This window comes from Phasianus colchicus, chromosome Z (assembly GCF_987193195.1).
Source record: "Phasianus colchicus chromosome Z, bPhaCol1.hap1.1, whole genome shotgun sequence".
NCBI classification, from domain to species: Eukaryota; Metazoa; Chordata; class Aves; order Galliformes; family Phasianidae; genus Phasianus; species Phasianus colchicus.
The window spans coordinates 34,866,080-34,883,897 of record NC_143476.1 but is presented as its reverse complement, the minus strand read 5'-3'; the positions used below and the strand labels follow the sequence as shown (position 1 = coordinate 34,883,897).

Here is a 17,818-nt window from a genome sequence, read left to right as displayed (position 1 = left end):
GCTGCCTGAACTGTATTTTCAGTCTTTGTTAAGGAAAAATAGATGCAATTGCTCAAGCACACTGCACAGGAACAGGAACACAACTTCAAAACCTTGCCAGAAAATCCACATCACCAAAGCTTTTCCTGCTGCCACAAATCCCATCTTAAGAGCAGGCATAATTTCATACCAAACCTGCAGGCACTGGATGCAAGAGATCAGATTCTCTAGAGTCCTCAACCTCATATTGCTGTGCAAAGGACCAGCAGAGAAAAGATTCACGTTTCCAACCTGCTGGCTCGTAGGTTTGACCTTCAATGTTGTCTTTTTCTTCCAGCTAGCTAACGGAGATAAACCTAATTACAGTGACAGAGTATGCTGTTTTCTGTCCAGCTGAAGGGGAAGCCAGAGGAATTCAGAGATAGCTTAGATAGGAGAGAAGCTTGTATATCTCCCTGAGACAACACATGGTAGAGGCTGGTAGGGGCTCGTGAAGGCTGTCACAGCCAAAGGCTGTAGGATCTGTGAGTGGAAAAGGTAAAGAAGAAACAGCCCTGAGCTAGACAAAAGAGAATTACTCAATTATAAGTTATGACACTTGATTTGAAAAACAAACAAAAATACTTGTCTCAGTGACTATACTGAAAGGGATTTCTTTCTGAAAATACTTACACTTTAGAAGACAGTGTCGTGGTAGGGATGAGACCTTTTTAAACCATGAAGTCATGTTTGATTTTAAAGAAAAGATGTTGGTGAAGAATTAATGATACATCTAGGGCAAATTTCCCATTGTTACCAGATTTATTTATGTCTGTTATCTTAAGTGTGATGGAGGTTGCTTCTTACAGTTGTTTGTGGTGCAGAAATTTAGCTGCAGGTCATAATGCCTCTTCTCTATGTGCTGGCACAGAGATTCTGGAAGCTATCAAAGCATCTTTCTTTCATTTTTCCCACTCTGTCTTGTACAGCCAGGCCAGTTGCCTATAGGTAACACTTGCAAATACACCAGTCTGCTGCACTCTTTCTCAGGGACAACTGTGTTTTTCATGGTGAGCCACTCTTACTGCACAAAAGTTTTATTTATCTTGATGATAAGAATATTTTCCCCACTTTAGACAATCATATTCAGGGATCTGCAAACAAAAATTAACCTTACTATGCATATTCAAACATTTTCTATAGTACCACCAGTATAAAGTCCTCCTTTCTCGCAAGACTAACTTTTAAGACTAATTTCTGTTACTGTTGGTATGGATGCACATATCCAAGACATGCTTAGAGTTCCTTATGTTTATAAACAAGAAAACTGTCTCTTGGTTTCAAAATAGGCCTACAAGACAGCTGCTGTTAGCTGGTATGTACATTGCTTTATATACGGCAGGTGGAGTTGATGGGATATTGCTGTTTGGTGGTACAGTGTGTACATTCTATTCCTTGTACAGAAATAACTGCTCAGGAGGGTGGCATGAACAGCTTTGCATTTGCAAATGTATTGACTGTCTTTTAGTAAGATATCTTTTCTTATTTTGCCATGTAATGTAATTTTGGGTGGAAGTAACAGAGCATGATGCAGCTGGTACCATGACGAGGATGTTATTCCAGGCAATCATTCTCAGCTTTGGATTTTTCTGTGAGATGTATTTTTTGTCTGTGAACAAGTTCAACAGCAGATGATGTGTGAGAAATACATTAGTGGTACACTGGTAAAGTAAGCAACTTAAGAATTTAAGAAAATTCCTTTGCTGTTCTCATCTGTAATGTTTATCTGAATTTCTATCAGTGATTATGTTCTGTAAAATTTGAGTATCTGAAGGGTATGGTACTGCATTATCAGTCCTCCTAATTCAAAACGATCATCACTACAAATAAAAACTACAAGCTGTGTTCATTTCATATCAGATTTGAGTTACACTTCCCCTTAACCTGTTTTTTGGCTCAGTAGGGAAGGTAATTGTAATTTGAATGTAAGTACTTGTGTTTGTACTGCTTCTAAACGAGAAAATCTATGACAAAGATTTGGTGAACGCATTTGGGTAGCTTCACAACTTGGCACACTCCCATAAATGTAAGCATGCAAGAAGAAGTATTTCCCTATTTAAAGTGGTGACTTGAGTTCTGGTGGTTGATGGTTTTTGTGGAGAAGTAAGAGTTTTGTGGCAAGGGGTGGTACAGAGACATACATTCTGCTACTGGGTGCTTTTTTATCTTCCAGCGGTCTTGGAGATAACAGACACAGCAGTTCTTTCCCTCTAGTTGGAAGTATGCAGATGGAGACTTTTGCCATTGTGGTACATGTTGTAGGAATAGCCTGCTGTCACAAGGGACATGCAGTTTTACATTGTTCCTCAGAACAAGAGGAAACATGGGAGTTGTTTAGATACAGCATCTTGATAACAGAAATGCTATTGTGCAGGTCAAAGAATAGGGGTAAGTCATAACTATTATACATACATGCATGTACTTGAACACAGCTGACATTTTAATGTAAATAAAAGTATTTCCATTGAATGCAAGTGGTGACATTGCATTGTGCTTTACAATTGACAATTTGTGTTACAGTGATCAAAATCTGAGGAAGCTAAAACTTAAATCTGTGTTACCAGTTTCACCTGATTTTTCTGTATCTAACTTCTTTTTCTACTTATCTATGGTAGCATTTTATGGAAAGTAATATTAAATTCCAAATAGGAAAAGATATCCTGAGATTAATGTTTCTTTTTTTTTTTTTAATTAATTATTAAAGGTCATAATTTCTACTTGTAACTTATCTTTATTTCAAATAATGATGCTGATATCTCTTGCTTAAATCTTTTTAAGAGTGTATATAATGCTTCTGTAATTTTCCTTATTTTGCAGGGTGGAAATATCAAGATCAGAGGACAGACTTATTTCTGCTTCTTATATACTTCATTTTCTGAAGAATATTTGAGTTAAATTTCTGTACTGATAGTCTGCCCTCTGCTTATGCCTTCTTTAAGACCTCAGTGATGAAATTCAGCATATAAGACAAAATGATTCTTCTGATCTTAAAATCATTTAAGTTTGAATATCAAATGATCACACTGAAGACAGTTTGGTCACATTTCTTTCTATGGTAGGGATTGAAAATTCCTAATGATGATTCCTCATGTAATGATATATTTATTCAATGCATTTATTTAAATAGTTTACGTTTCCATATATGACTAATATTTTTAAGAATATGAACCAAATTGTGCCGTGTCCTTCTGCAATAAATTCCTGATTCTGATCCAGAACTATCTGAAATGAAAAATATTTCTTGCATCGGTTCAGTTCTGTATGTGTGTATGTGTATAAGGCTTATCCTATTTTTTCCTTGATCTACACAGTTTCAAGGCAGCCTGTCCAAGCATCTGCTATCTGCTTCAAGGGACTAAAGCCAATAAGAATCTAGTCAAGAGGTAAGCATAAGCCAAGACTGAGGCTTTTTTCTTCTCTTTGCTGTGCAGGGACCATTAAGTAAGAAGAAAAACACACAAATCTATTATTTTTTCTCCTCCAGGAGAATCAGTTTCACTCTGGTTTAAGTTTTCTTGACGCCTTTATCACCTCTAGAGTTAGATTACTAAGGAAGGGAAAGGAGATGCTTAAAATTTCTGTTTTTGTATTGACAGTTTATAAAGTGTTAGCTTTGTAGGGACTTCCAAGTGAAATGTGCTAGCTCTAACTGCCTAGTTAAACATTTGTATGAAACAGTAGACTTTTTTTTTCCTGTACTCTATAAATCAATTCTTCCAATAGAACATACAGGGCAAAGATATTGGAGCCTAGGTGGGATGAAAATGATTTTCTAAAGCCAGCAAGATAATACTTTAAAAACAACACAATAATGGAAAATCATTCCTGTATTTCAGTGGCTAGGAAGCAAACAGTTGGTGCCTGGCATTCTGTGCTGATGGGACAACTCGACAGAAGTGCACATTGGCCATGATCTTTTCTGGGAGAAGTGCAATCTTCCCATTACTGCTATGGGAACTTGACATCAAGGCTGAAGATGTTATTATGTGTAAGTTTGATTAAGACACAGTGGGCTGCCAGAACTATCATTTCATATCATCAATAGCTCCAAATAAGTCAAAACTTTCCCAGTAGAGGTAGATGCCATCAGTTCTTACAGAGTCTAGCAGGTGTGCTTGTTAAGGTGAATGCAGTCTTGTCTCCTGCCTAAGCACTTGTAGGCATCCATTACCACGTAGAACTGTCAGATAGAGCTCTTTTTTGTTCTGAATGTCTTTTCTTGGTAGAAAAAGAGCCCAAAGGAACCCATTGTATGTTGTAGGATATCTTTTGCTAAGGAGGAAAAAATGGATGACTTTGTTATTATATACAAGGCTTGTTCCTCTTTCTTACTGTTGTGTAGAGCAACTCTGTCCTCAGCATTCAGTGCATCTGTTTCATATGTGCCTTGAGAATAATTATTTCAGAGATTACTGCATATTTTAGCATTACTACAGTAAAGATCTTGTTACTGGGTAGCTTTCTTTCTTCTCAGTTTTTGATAATATATTCTTTCGAACAGTATGTCAGGCGAGATGTCTTGAAGGAGACAAAAAAGATAGCCCAGATTTCTCATTTCTCCATATACACTTTATGTTCTAGATTGAATTACAAAAAGATGGTGAACGGTGTCTATGAGAGAGGCAAGAAAGAAGCAGGCAGCCAGACCTCAGAGGTGGTGGGGAAGAAAATCTCGATATCATATGAGGAAGTGACTGTATGCTTGGAAAATCAGCTAGCAGAAGCTTGGTAGGCAGGATCTGCTTACTGCAGTGCAGCAGGCAGCCACAGGCTAGTGTTTGAAGTATGCTGTCTTATCTATCCTTTTCAAGATTTTTTTTTTTCATTTTACAAGATATTAATTCTTGTAAAACTTGCTTTTTATAAGCTCAGTTGAATTTGGTTGCTTCTCAGAACAACAATAGTCCCCAAGTTAAAGTTTTCAGAATGTTAGTGTCTGCTAAATTCATAATTGTTTATTTATGTTGATAAGAGCATAAGGTGGTGGTAAAAACAAAACAAAAACTCTGCAAATAATTTTTTTCCTCTTACAAAATAATACTATGTCAGTAGTAGACACTGATATTAGAAGAGGTGAATGGTAAAAGTGGCAGGGTAATGTTTACTTTTATTCAAATGTAGGGCTTTTGAAGCATGCGTATGTTTACTGAGGAAAGCAACTGTGCACCTGATATTTACCCACCAAAGATTCTGATCTTTCAGATGAAGTTGTAACAGAATCCCATAGAGTGATGGAGGTAATTTTATAATTATATTTATGTATCTATATTAATGTAATTATAAAATGTCAGTATTATAACTACAGCTGTTCCTTTCAGCTAGTAGGAATGACTGCCTCTTTGCTGATATCTTCCAAGCTTTTTTCCCTATGGATACTTCATGAAAGATAACAACAGTGGCATAAAAGAAGTAGTCAAACTGATGGTGCTTTTTGAAGGTATCTCCATCTTTCTTTTGTAGTGAGAATATGGCTTTTTAGCTACTGAGAGAGGCATCACTTTGAATGAGCATGAGAAGCCACTCTCACTTAAGAAGAGTGTGTTTCTTTATACTCAGAATAATGCTTTCCATAATTCTGGGATTTTCTTTGTGGTTACAGCCTTAGATTAAAAAGGAAGCTTGAAGTGCTGTGGTTTCTGTTCTGCCTGTGATTGCTACATCTGTCATATGGGATCTTTTTCATTTCTAGTTTAATTACAGATCCAGGAATAGTATAGCATTATGTTTTGTTATTTTTCTGCAAAAAGACATCATCTCTGGAAAGCTGAGGTTTCTTAATATTCCAGTGTTATTTAGACATTGTTTAAAGGTTTATCATTCTGCAGTTATTAGCACCAGAGTATATAAATATTTTTCTATGAAATTTATTAATAAATTGCTGATTTAATTCAGAGTTGTATTCTGTAAAGGACTTATCCAACTGGAAAATCAGTTTGATCAGTTTTCCTTCACATTGACTGTCCCTAGTTTTAGATGCAACAGCATCCATAGTTCTCCTACTTTTGCATGCATTGGTTGAACCTGGAAGGAAGATTACATAGGAGAAGTGAATGCATTTTTTGTCACAGGGACAAATATTCAGGCTTTTTATGTGTTTTCTTTTAAAACACATTCATCTATACCTGTATCCTCCCCAGATATGTACTCTAATTTTTTGTGTGTGTGTGTGTGTGGATCCAAAAAAGAAGCATAATATCTTGTTCATAATATAATACAAAATAATAGTGATAATAAAACCATACTATAGCGAGAACCCTTGCCAATAATATTTTCCTTCCACATTTGATCTTCAGAGCCTTCTTGAAGCTTACTGTGGCCAGATTCTCAGCTTGCTAGCACTAGCATAGATATGGACATGGACCTGACTGACTCTTAAGAAGTGGAGGTTTTATCATATCACACACTTCTGAAACTTATTCCATAGCCATCTATATTCAGAGAAAATATTTGGATTTTTTTTCATCCCAACCCAGATGATAAACTCCAAATACTTTTGTTTGTTTGTTTTTATAAAAAGGAGATGCTAGAAAAGAGCTGTTGTCATAATTTTTTACTGCCAAATTGGGAAAAAAATAAAAAGGAATTGAATAAGCTTATTTCTGTCCTACTGGAGAGACAAGCTACTATACATCAAGTGTTTGCTCTCAAAAATTACACTTTTGAAGACCTTTCTGTGGAAGTCAGTTATCCTGCATGAACAAAAGCAAAGCTTTAGAGTGTGATAATGTAATCTTCAGCAACCTGAATGTTTACTGTCTGTCTTGGGCCCTAAGACTGCTAGATGTGAAGTTCTTTTCAACAGTCCTTCTGCACCTAGAACTGTGCCTGACATGATTTCCACAGACATTTACATGCCTTCCAAGGATTGATCTTGGAATGTACTTTCTAAAGCAGATTTTCTTTTTTTTTTTTTTTGTTTGAACTGCGAGGCTGAAATATTGTTCCAGAAAGTTTGTAAGTTTGTGCTGTGGAAAAGCTTACAGACTCCTAAATGAGTATGCATGCAGAGGCAGGTAGAAACAGTAAGTAATCTGGGCAGCAGAGCACAACAACAAATATGTGTCACATAAAGGGGAAAATGCTCAGTTCAAAATGGAGCTTGAGTGACTAGAATCACACCTTTGCTGTGATTGGTGCAACAGAAAAATGAAAAGCTATGCAGTTTTTCAGTCCTACAGTACCACCTAGTTCCCATTCCTGTAATGTTATCACAGAAACTGGCCACAGTGTTTACTCTCCACTCTGCCCTACATGCTGTATCTCTTGGAGTCAGTATAGCTAGCTCCCCTGGTGCTACTAATATCTAAGGTCTGCAGGTCTTAAGAAATAGACTCCTTTCAGATTAGTGCACTTCACTCTGGAGATTTCCGAAATGCTGTACCTTCTCATAAAATGTGGACATCACAATAAGTCATCTCCAATATTTCTTCCACATAGTTCACCTGAGACAGTAGTCAGTCAAGCTTCACAGTGTTTAGAAGGAATTGAGGAGACCACATACAGTCTTGTTATGAGGATGAGAGCTCAAGGAGATCTTAGGTCCCTCAATATTTATGAGATGATTGATTCATAGTCATAGTATTTAGCAAGGCAGTGCTATTATTTCTGAGCAAAGCCTTGAGCACAATGGCCAGGCTGAAGGAGGAGGCTGGGGGATGGGGAGAGTGCAACCTGATGCAGGATAATGAAGCAATCATGCAGAGCTTTCCCTCTGAGTATTTGCATTAATTAGAGCAATGCTCAGTTGGCTCAATATAACTTACATAATTTTCTACTTATGCATTTTCTGTATACAGATAGAACTCATGGTGCCAGAGTATACATCAGCCCTCACCCATCAGGTGTTTCTGTTTTCCAGAGGATTAACCACATGGTTTTCTAGAGTCAAAGCCATTCCTGAGCAACTCACTCTCTATGGGACTGAGATCACAGATGGCATCTGGGTTTTGTCGCTATAGAAGTCAATGTTCTCTGAAAAACGTGCACCTACTCTGAGTAATTAGGATGATTTTTAATAGCTTATACGCTCCTAGACCATCTATGCTGACAGAGAACTTGGTTTTGCTGGAAGTACATTGTCTCTTGTAGAAATTATTTGATTTTTACCTTCTAGAAAAAGGTACCATAAAATTATTGCCTTTTTTTTTTTTTTTTTTTTTTTAATATCTAGCTAGCAAATTACTTTATGTAAAGAAGCAGAAGGTATATTACATGTATCAAAAATTCACTGACCTTTTTGCACTCTTGGCTTCCAGCCGTTTCCAATAGTCTCTGGATTAATTAATTCTGTAATTAATTCTTAGAACTTTTCAAAGTCCTTGTCAATGTGTTGTGTTCAAATTCCTACCAGTTGCTAACCTCTTCTCTAATCTTTTAGTGTTTCCCCAATCATTTATTTGTAAGCAATGAAAAACAGGCAACATCATCAGACCCAAAGTGTCTTCTGGTTCTTTGATTTTCTTTCTATCTATCTACCTACCTACCTACCTACATGTCAATCTATGTATTATATATTGCATATTACATTTTACCCCGTAGTAAATCAACTTCAACGCAGGTTTGGAATGAGAACTTAACAGTTACTGAAGAATGTGTTGAGTGGCTGGGAAAAGTGTAACTGAAAACCCCATGCTGAAGCTTAGTGAAATCATAGAGCGATTTTGGTGACTTTGTAGGACTTAAATGTCACCAGCATTGCTAAACTTGCTGGTCTATATCTGGAGGTGAACAGAAATATATGGTAGCCTAGGTGCATTTTTTGGCAGAGATGAGATAAATACATACGCCAAGTCTGCCTGAAAATCAGAAAATTTTCCATCTTAGCCCAAATCCTAGTGGCATATTATGCTTACACAGACCACCTGAGTTCAAAGCATTTTATGTTAAGACACTAAATGCCAAACATAGCCCTCTGCTCTGCATGAACACCATGAGTGCTTAAGTTCTCTGCAGGGCTGCAAATGCTTGGGAAAAGCATGTCTGTATTTTCCTGTGTGACTCTGCCATTTCAAACAAGGAGTGGCTTGAGACACTTATTCTGTGGTCTTTTGATTCTGTGAGGTAATGTAATGAACAGTTTTCTCATAGCAACAGACACTTTGGTAAGGGTGCAGCATATACCGTCCATAGGACATTTCAATAGCATCAGAAGTATACCCATAATCAACAAATTACTAAGATCTTGACACTTATAACAAAGTTTTTCAAAAAAACTACAGTTAGACTCATTAAAAAAGCCTCTGTGGGGAAAAAAAAAAAAAAAGGTAGATAAAAATTTTTATTGCAGTGCTTTTTTATTAAAAGTTTTTTTCCACCTGAGTATAATTACTTTGTTGCCTTGCTACTGAAGTTTATTGTTTTCTCTGAACAGAAAAATAAAACAGTAATGTGTGATTTTAAACTTGCAAGGGGGGGATGTAAAGTTTTTTTCAAATTCTGAGATGTGAACAGCACATTCACTTTGCTTTTCAAAATTAGAAGAAAATCTGAGGGATCTTCCTTAGCTTCCTTGATTTTATCAGAGACAGTCTGGGAAATCCTGTTTTTAGTTTTCCACCAGATTTGATGGTAACCAGGTTTTCAGCACTGTCACAGACAGTATTATTAGCTGATCAAATCCAAACTTTGCTCTTGGAAAACAAGTGGTGTCTGATTCGTCCTTGTCACCTTGTGTCACCAGTGATTTAGAAAAATAGAAGTTTTACAAAATATCCTGCTTTCTTAACAAATACTTGACGTTGCATCCATAAGGCATAACTGACCTACCCTGAGGCGTTTGCAGCTGTTCAGAAAAATACTGTCTCCTAAATTTCAGCCTGAAGTGACACATCTTGTTATGTAAGCATGTTTGCCAGCCTCTGTCTTTACAAAGAATGGCATGCTACCACAAAAAGTTTTCATAGGGAAAAAAAAAAAAAAAACCTGCTATGGGGAAGATACATTGTTAAGTAGTTAAAAAAACAAGCACCACTTAAACGCAATATTTTCAATTTTGTTAAGGAAAAAAAAAAAAATACACCAAAAAGCACCAAAAAACACCAAATAACAACAACAACAAACAAATACAAACCCAGAAACTCAGCATTTCTATGCTACTGGCTTTTGGGGATTCTCAGAAATAGACTGCAAGTGATATGAGCACGCACAGACAAAAACTAGTATGATCCAGTTCAGCATCAGCAGGAAGACTGATGGATGCTGGCAGTCGAGCAGTCCCATGGTGCACAGGCAGCCTTCATCCTACACAATGCTGAGGTGCAGTTGACAGAAATCCACTGGCACTGAGCTCACAGTACCAGATTTGCAGGAATACATGCTATCCTACTGCATCACAGAGCAAGTCTGGCTGTTTCTTTGCTAATTTAGGATTAATCTTCACATTGCTGTCAATGTTCCCCTGAAAGAAAGGAGTGTTTGTAGGTAGAGAGCCTTATGTCTAATCACTTTACAATTATATTTTCTAATAACTATTATAAAATCTCTTGATCTTGCTGCTGTATTTGAGAGTCTGTCATGATATCCATCATAATTTTAGAGATTTATAATATTTTTAAACTAAAATAATTCGCTTCTGGGTGCATTTTAGCATGATGTGGTCCAAAGCTAAGTAAAACTGTTGACAAAATCTCACAAATATCCAGTTTCCCTGCTTTTGATTTATTCTTGTGAAATTAAAAAAAAAATCCATGTATGTGTGAGTACTTCTGTATTTTCTGATATCTTTTTGTAATTCATGAATTCAAATACTTGTCGTGTCCAATCTTTCTAAACAAGACTCATAGATTTGTATATTTATAAGAATGACAAGAACTTCTAAAATTATCCTTCCAAATTAAAAGTCTTCCATTTTTTTTTTATATCCATTGTCTTCCGCTGTTGCTTCTAGAGCTTCAAAGAGCAAATGAGTTGTTCTCTCACAAACATGTTGTATTAAAAGTACTGCAGATCTGTAAGTTTTTCAATCACATAATCACACACATTTCATTCTAAAATTACTTTTTATGGGTTTTAATCAAAAGCATGGAAGCTGACAAGAGTTTTCTCTGTCTCTCCAATTACAGAGAAGTGGTGATTTCCTTTTACTGCTCTTCATACCTGAAATTCACTTGTTATTGAAAGAAGGTGACAGAGTTCTAAGAGTCTTCAATGAAGCCTTGCTGACAATGTCTGAGCTCATTATCTGCTCTGAGATGCTACTACCTTTTCATTTTCCTGGGCTTATCCATACAAGTTACAAATGAATGTCTTTGAAACTCACTTGCAGAGTTCTTATCAGATGTGCATATAAAATCCAAGTCTCCTCATTCTTCCATTGTTAAAACTGTTTCCAATTAAAATGACTGATTATTTTTCTTCCTTACCTAATTATTTTGAAGTCTGTCTCATAATTCACTGTTACCTTTATGAATTTTCAAAAAAAAATAAGATATGAGATTGATTAGGAGTTACTGTCAATTAAAACTTGTATTAACTTGCTTAACAAAATAATTTATGTCTGAGGTACTCTCAGGTAACTTCCATGACATATTTTCACAAGCGTGCTGTCTGATGCAACCAACCTAATGGTTTTTTATCTAAGGAAAACGACAGAATTCCTAACAGTTGAAAATGCAGCTGGTCTCCTTATGTTATTTATAAAACCTCAGGTTTTATTCAGTGAGCTGTCATGAAGACAATGCTCATGGATCACACTGACACACTCTGCACATCTAAGAACTCCATTTGAAACTTCACAAACACTTTTCACTTATGCAATTCTACAGTCAAATGCCACCTTAAAACTGCAGTGAAGTATTGAAAGGCCAGCATGTAGGAATTACTAGCTTTCCTTTTACCAAACTGGGTATGTTGTGGATAACACCACCTTAGAATTCCAAATGGTGTCTTACAACCTTTACTTTGTAGCAGAACAAAAAATGTATTTTTATGAACACTTCAAGCCAACCCATTTGTGATCTCTGTTGAAAGGCTTCGGCTCATTATAGCATTTGACATCAGGCTGGTGAAATTGTTGTGGAGGGATACATATATACACAGAGAATTAATAGTGTAATCTGTGAAGTGGGATAAGAGAAAGCTAACTTTAAGCTTTCTTTTCTTTTAAAGAATTTATACTGTAAATAAAAGTCAGTGCATTACTCTTTCTTCCTTCCATATTGACAAAAACACAAACCAGCATTCATCAGCGCTCTTATGTTACCAGGAAGATGGCTAATCATCCATTTCTTTATTCTTTCCAGCAGCCATGCAAGATGGTACGCAACTGGAAATAAACTCTTAAAAATTACAAAGTGCTCTCTGATTAGTTAGAATTAATGTGATTTGAGAGCTTAAGAGCCAGCCAACAGATTGCAGCACAAAATGTTTTCAAAGGGAATCTGACTGGAGAAAAAGACATGATGGATGATGAGGCTTGTAGTGTTGTTAAAGGAGGATCCTCCACACCATTGCAGGTGTGTGGCTAGTTTTTAGTCAGTCCTTGTTTTGTGGGCTTTTTTTGTGTGTGTGTTTTTTGTTTGTTTGTTTTTTGAGCTCAGATCTCACAGACTGCGTGTCAGACACAAAGGACTAACTTTGTTTTGAGGATAAAGCCTTAGAGATCCTAACTCATTCATGCATACGTCTCTGTAACGCGAGACTGGGAGGCAGAGGTGGTCAAGAGACTACAGGATTTAGGTTACACATGATACTGGACAAACAGTACTATTGTACTTATTGCAGTTCACATCTGTAGGGAGAAAAAGAGAAAAGCCAGAGCTCAACTGAGTTGACACTGAGTAGTGTGGGCAGTGTGCTGCCAGACAACAGTAAAGGTTTCTGAGTATGTCAACATTAAGAAGAGGTCTGAAAAAAACTATGGACCGACAATTACTGAAAATGTTCACTTAAGAAGTAGGGATGAGAGCTATTCATTTCTTTGAGTTGGAAGACTATGTCTAAGTAGGTGAACTCACTTCAGAAATTTGTGATCACAAAAAACTCTAAGGGACCAATTGGTCTCAGCTGAATATTCTTAAGTCTAAGGGGCCTGACAGGATTCACCCAGAGTGCTGACTGCTGTAGCAGACTCCTCTATAGCAGATGTTATAGCTGGACCCCTCTTTACAATTTGTCAAAGGAGTATGCTCACTACAAGCTAACCAGTGTTACACTCATCTACAAGAAGGGCACAAGAAAATACCTGGGACACAGTATAACCACAGCCCCAGGAAAGGTTTTGGAGTATTATCCTGAGAGACACTGGGAATCTGTTAATAAACAAAGCTATGAAGGAGGAGTCTTGCCATAGCAAAGTGATCTTCTGTGATAAGGTCATCTGCTTGACAGGTGAATGGAAGGGTGAACCTTCCCTCACAGCATCCTTCTGGACAAACTACAACTGTGAGATGAGAAGGTACACACTGTGCTCAGTGATGAACTGGCTCAGTGCACTGTACAGAGTGAGTATACATCTGGCTGGCTGATGCTTCCCAGAGCTTAATTGCAGTTCAGTTCAACATTTTAATCAATGATCTAGATGCAGAAGTGGAATGCCTCCTTTCGTTTTTGACTCTTCCACCATTTTCAGTGTTACAGTTTCAGTGTAATAGATTCTTGTTTGGTTCAGAGGTCATTGGAGGCCCTGAAGCCTGTTGTTGACATAATAGCATTGAAACAGGGGTTGTCCTGCTTGGAAATATGCCAGCTAACAGAGCTTCCAGTCACTGGAGCTTGTTCATTTACCATTACAGAGGAATTTTTGTCAAAGAGCAGTAAATGATAGATATTCTTGTTAGCTGTTTTACTTGCTGTCCTGCTGCAGTTGCTGCTTGAGCACTAGGAGTTATTTGGTAGAAGAAAGTAAGTCCAGACATAACCATAATGATTTATCTTAAAACTAAAAGTAGATTGAAGAGTAACGATAAAAAAATACAAAATATTTCCTGAAAGCACACCATATAAAAAAGCATTTGTCAATTGCTTTCCATTTCTTTTTGTAACTAGGCTTTTGTCTGTAATTAAGCACTCCCCTGAGCTCAGAGCTTCAGCTGGAAAAGCTGCCAATTGGACAGCATGTGAGATTAAGTAAATATGTTATTGCCTTGCACTACAGTTCTTGCAGAAAAAAAAAAACATTATGAGTAAATCAACAGGGACTGGGAAGGCAGTCAGGAAAATACACCCAAGAGTATAAGGCTTGTAATGGACTATTTTTTTTTCTTATAACATTGTATTGCACATCCAACATGATCACACTAAATTCTGCAATTTTTTTTTTTAATAACCAGCATGAATGTTTATGACTTGACAGCACATTAAACATGGGTGCATTCATATGCCTCAGGCCACTGGCATCACAGGAGAGGTCACTGTATATTACAGTCGAACTTCATCAGTTCTTGGATCACTGGCATGACCCACTGGTGTTTGTGGGACGGCTGGAGCTAGAGGCAACTCCTCTGCTCTCCACATGAGAACCAGTGCAGTCAGCAGAAGAGGACATGAGTAGCCTTGTGTCTGCCTTACCCTATGCAAAATTCAGTGGTTGAGCCTGAGAGGGGACAGGATGAGCTTGTTCGTGTGCACAAGGGCCTTTCCACTGGCAAAGGGAGAGAAGAAACAAACACTAAAGAAAAGCACATTCTGATCTCCCAAGAATACTCCTTACTTATCCTTTTGCATTTAATTTAGTCAAGGTGGAGACAGTATAAAGTACAATACTTTCAGAATGTAATGAAAACATAGGCAATCATATTTGCATAAAAACATATAGATGCATGCAAAACAATTCTTTTCCAGTGGGTATCAGAGGCACACTTCATACGCCCCTTGAGATACCAAATATCACATTACTTCTTATTATTATGACTTCATATTTTATATCATGTGTGTGTATGTCTGTTTATTTGTAGGGATAGATCTGTACAGTATTCAGTAGGATAGGTAAATATCTAGAGAGGAAGGACATGTGCATTTATCTTTATTTTGATAATATCCTTTTTTTTCATATGATACATTTATACAGTACATTTCATTGCTAGTTAGGGAACTGAGCTCTTGTTGGAAATTTCTTATCATTTTAAGTGCCCTTTCTGCTTCCAGTTTCTGTCTTCTGTGCACTGTAAAATTTGCCTCCAGAGAATATTCTTCCTAAAACAGATGAATGTACAGCAAGACGAACAAAGCTATTTAATAAATTAATCATAAAAGGATGGTTAATAGTCAGATATCATTAGACAATATGTTTGATTTGAGACTTTTTTTCCATGGGATTGTCAGTTTTTTTTTTCATTAAAAATTTAAATCCTCCCAAAGGAAGCAAAAGATCAAGGTCAGATGTAAAAGTCTTTATTCAAAATGCAAATACTGTTTGACCTTTCTGTTCATTCAGTTTGTATCACAGTGACTTTACTAGTTCAGTTTTACTGTATATGTTTCAGGCTAAAGATGCTGATGGCTCAGGTGATCCAACTGGGGGGGTATTCTTTTCTTGTATATTTACTTATCCTCTCCATATTTTTAAATAAAATTTATATTAAAAGATATAAATTGATAATCCAAAGGTACAGTAAGGAAATTAAGTAAGCTAAGTATATTGTGCATGGAAATGAGATCTGTAGGAATTGTTTCCATTCATAAACTGTGATGACTTGCACCAGCAGTTGTGGGTGTAGCCAAAACTGGTAACAGAGTTTGCACTGCATCTTTATGATTACTGAAAATTAAAGTACCTGTGCACACATTAAGGTTATTAGAAGGAGCTGTACTACTTTTGAAAAGATGAGGACTAGTGAATTTTACAGACTGCAGTCTACAGCTTTAAAAATCTATAGGGAATCTTGTGTGTGCAAGCTGTCTCCTGTTTTCTTCCTTCTAATCACAATATCAGCCATTCAGTGTTAGGGAGTACTGACACTCATTTGCAGCTCTACTGTTGTTTCTTTTGCCAGTTGGTTTTTTTGATTCACCTCTTCCCAGTGTTGTCATTCCCCTTTGTTCTCCAGATGAAACTGCCTTTGTCTGATAGGTCTTTTAATTGCACTGTCACTTGTTGCAGTTCTTGACAACATTTTCTCAGGTCCAGCTTTGGAAAAGGAAAAATTGTCACGGGTCCATAGCATCCTGATATTTGCAAAAGGGTGGTCATGGAAAGCAACAGGAGCATGCTCTGAGAGATATTTTTCAAGAAGAGTTTGTTTTCAAGTTGTCTTAGTTTGAAGCAGATATTTTAACTAAAGATACAGTTTAAACCACGACTAAAATTATTTTTTTATTTTTTTAATTATAAGAATTTTTGTTATTTCTTATCTTTACCAATTTTTGTATATGTGTCTCAGTAGGCTGCTCCTTTCAATAAATTTTTGGTATTTGAATATCATCCATCCATTTTGAAGATTATCAGCCTCTCATCAGAACTCAGCGTTGAGATGATCAGTTTCTAATGGCAGTGCTGAAGGTGCTTGTGTAGTAAAACAACATTTTTATTAGTACAAATTTAAATTTAATTTTTATTACACTAATATTCCACAAAAGACTGAGTTCTGAGAGACTGAGCTGATATTTGGAATGTGTGCTGAAGCCTGAGTCCATTTCTGTATTGAGCTGCTATGCAAGACAGTCTGATTAAAGCCGGAAGTGTGGATGTATTTATATATTTGATGATGTATTGATATACAAACAGTACAGCTCTTCTTGTTGAGAGGACTCTCATCTGCTGCTGCTTAACAACTCATGAGAAATGTCTGCCAAAATCCATACAGGAATCAGTTTTCAGACATCACAGGGCTGTGTGGAGCAAGCAAATATGCTACCATATGCATGGACCTCAAGGCATTTTTCAGTTCTAGAAAGGTATTTGGGTCTTCTTTTCTGCCTTGCCTCACCTTGCCTTGCCTTGCCTTCCACCCCTTCCGCTTCCCTTCCCGGTCCCCTCCCTGTCTCCTCTCTCCTCTTTTCTTTTTTTTTTTTTTTAAGCCAAATGAGAATATAATCAGCCTTGCTAGCTATTCTGCTTTTTAAAAAAAATTTATTTTACAGAGCCATATTATACACCCAGCATTGTTTCCATATGCTGTTAAACTTCAAGTAGGAATGAGGGGTAGTAGTGTATAAAGTGTAAGATCTCTGGCAGAATGCTTAACATCTGTTAAAATAAAATCAGCACCATTCTGAGATGCATATACACATTTGTCAACTACAAGATTTGGAAATTAGCTTTCCTAAGGAAGCTGGTAAGGCCACATTTGGAAGGTCTGTTTTCAGTTCTTCACATCCCACTGTGGAATGGCTAATACTGTGCAGAGAAAAATAAAGCATATGGCAATGAGAGAGATACAGCAACCAGAAGATAATGGATCTTTGCAAAAGCTGGAGAAAGTACAGTGACTTGATGCTTCTGGAGAAAGTATGAAACACAGCAGAATCTCAATGAGGTAACAGTATACAGAAGATTGAGTGTGTAGCTGTGAAGCTGGAATAAGTAAGTGCAAAATAAAGACAAAAAACCAGACACACATTTCCTCATACAACACTAGATGTAGCTAAGACATGAAACTAGTAAGATCAGCAGTAGAAAAGCCTCTCAAAAAGCTTGACAACTGGGGGCACAGATACTAGTAAAGAAATAGAATAAAAGAAGGTAAACTGAAAAGGGTTGTTGTTTTTTGCCATTAACATTCCTTTTGTTTTGTGGCAAATCCATATGAAAAAAAAAAAAAAAAAACCTAAAAATACTTGGATGTTAATTGACACATTGAGAAAACAAAACTGATTGTTGAGAACTTTTATTGTGTTTTAAAACAGAAATCCCTGAACTCTACAA

At 36.7% G+C, this 17,818-nt stretch overlaps 1 long non-coding RNA gene across 3 annotated transcripts; it reads left to right on the top strand.

Annotated features, from left to right (window-relative positions):
• The first annotated feature begins 627 nt into the window (after positions 1 to 627).
• LOC116241047 (uncharacterized) lies at positions 628 to 11,307 on the top strand. 3 transcript variants are annotated; one of them, XR_016461779.1, is made up of 5 exons: positions 628 to 1,028; positions 3,330 to 3,401; positions 3,855 to 4,006; positions 5,140 to 5,255; positions 11,079 to 11,307. It is a non-coding gene; the product is annotated as an uncharacterized LOC116241047 (long non-coding RNA). The 3 variants fall into 3 exon arrangements; XR_016461780.1 differs by lacking the exon at positions 11,079 to 11,307 and adding an exon at positions 5,337 to 5,786; XR_004169440.2 differs by lacking the exons at positions 5,140 to 5,255; positions 11,079 to 11,307 and adding an exon at positions 4,600 to 4,820.
• Positions 11,308 to 17,818: the final 6,511 nt, after the last annotated feature.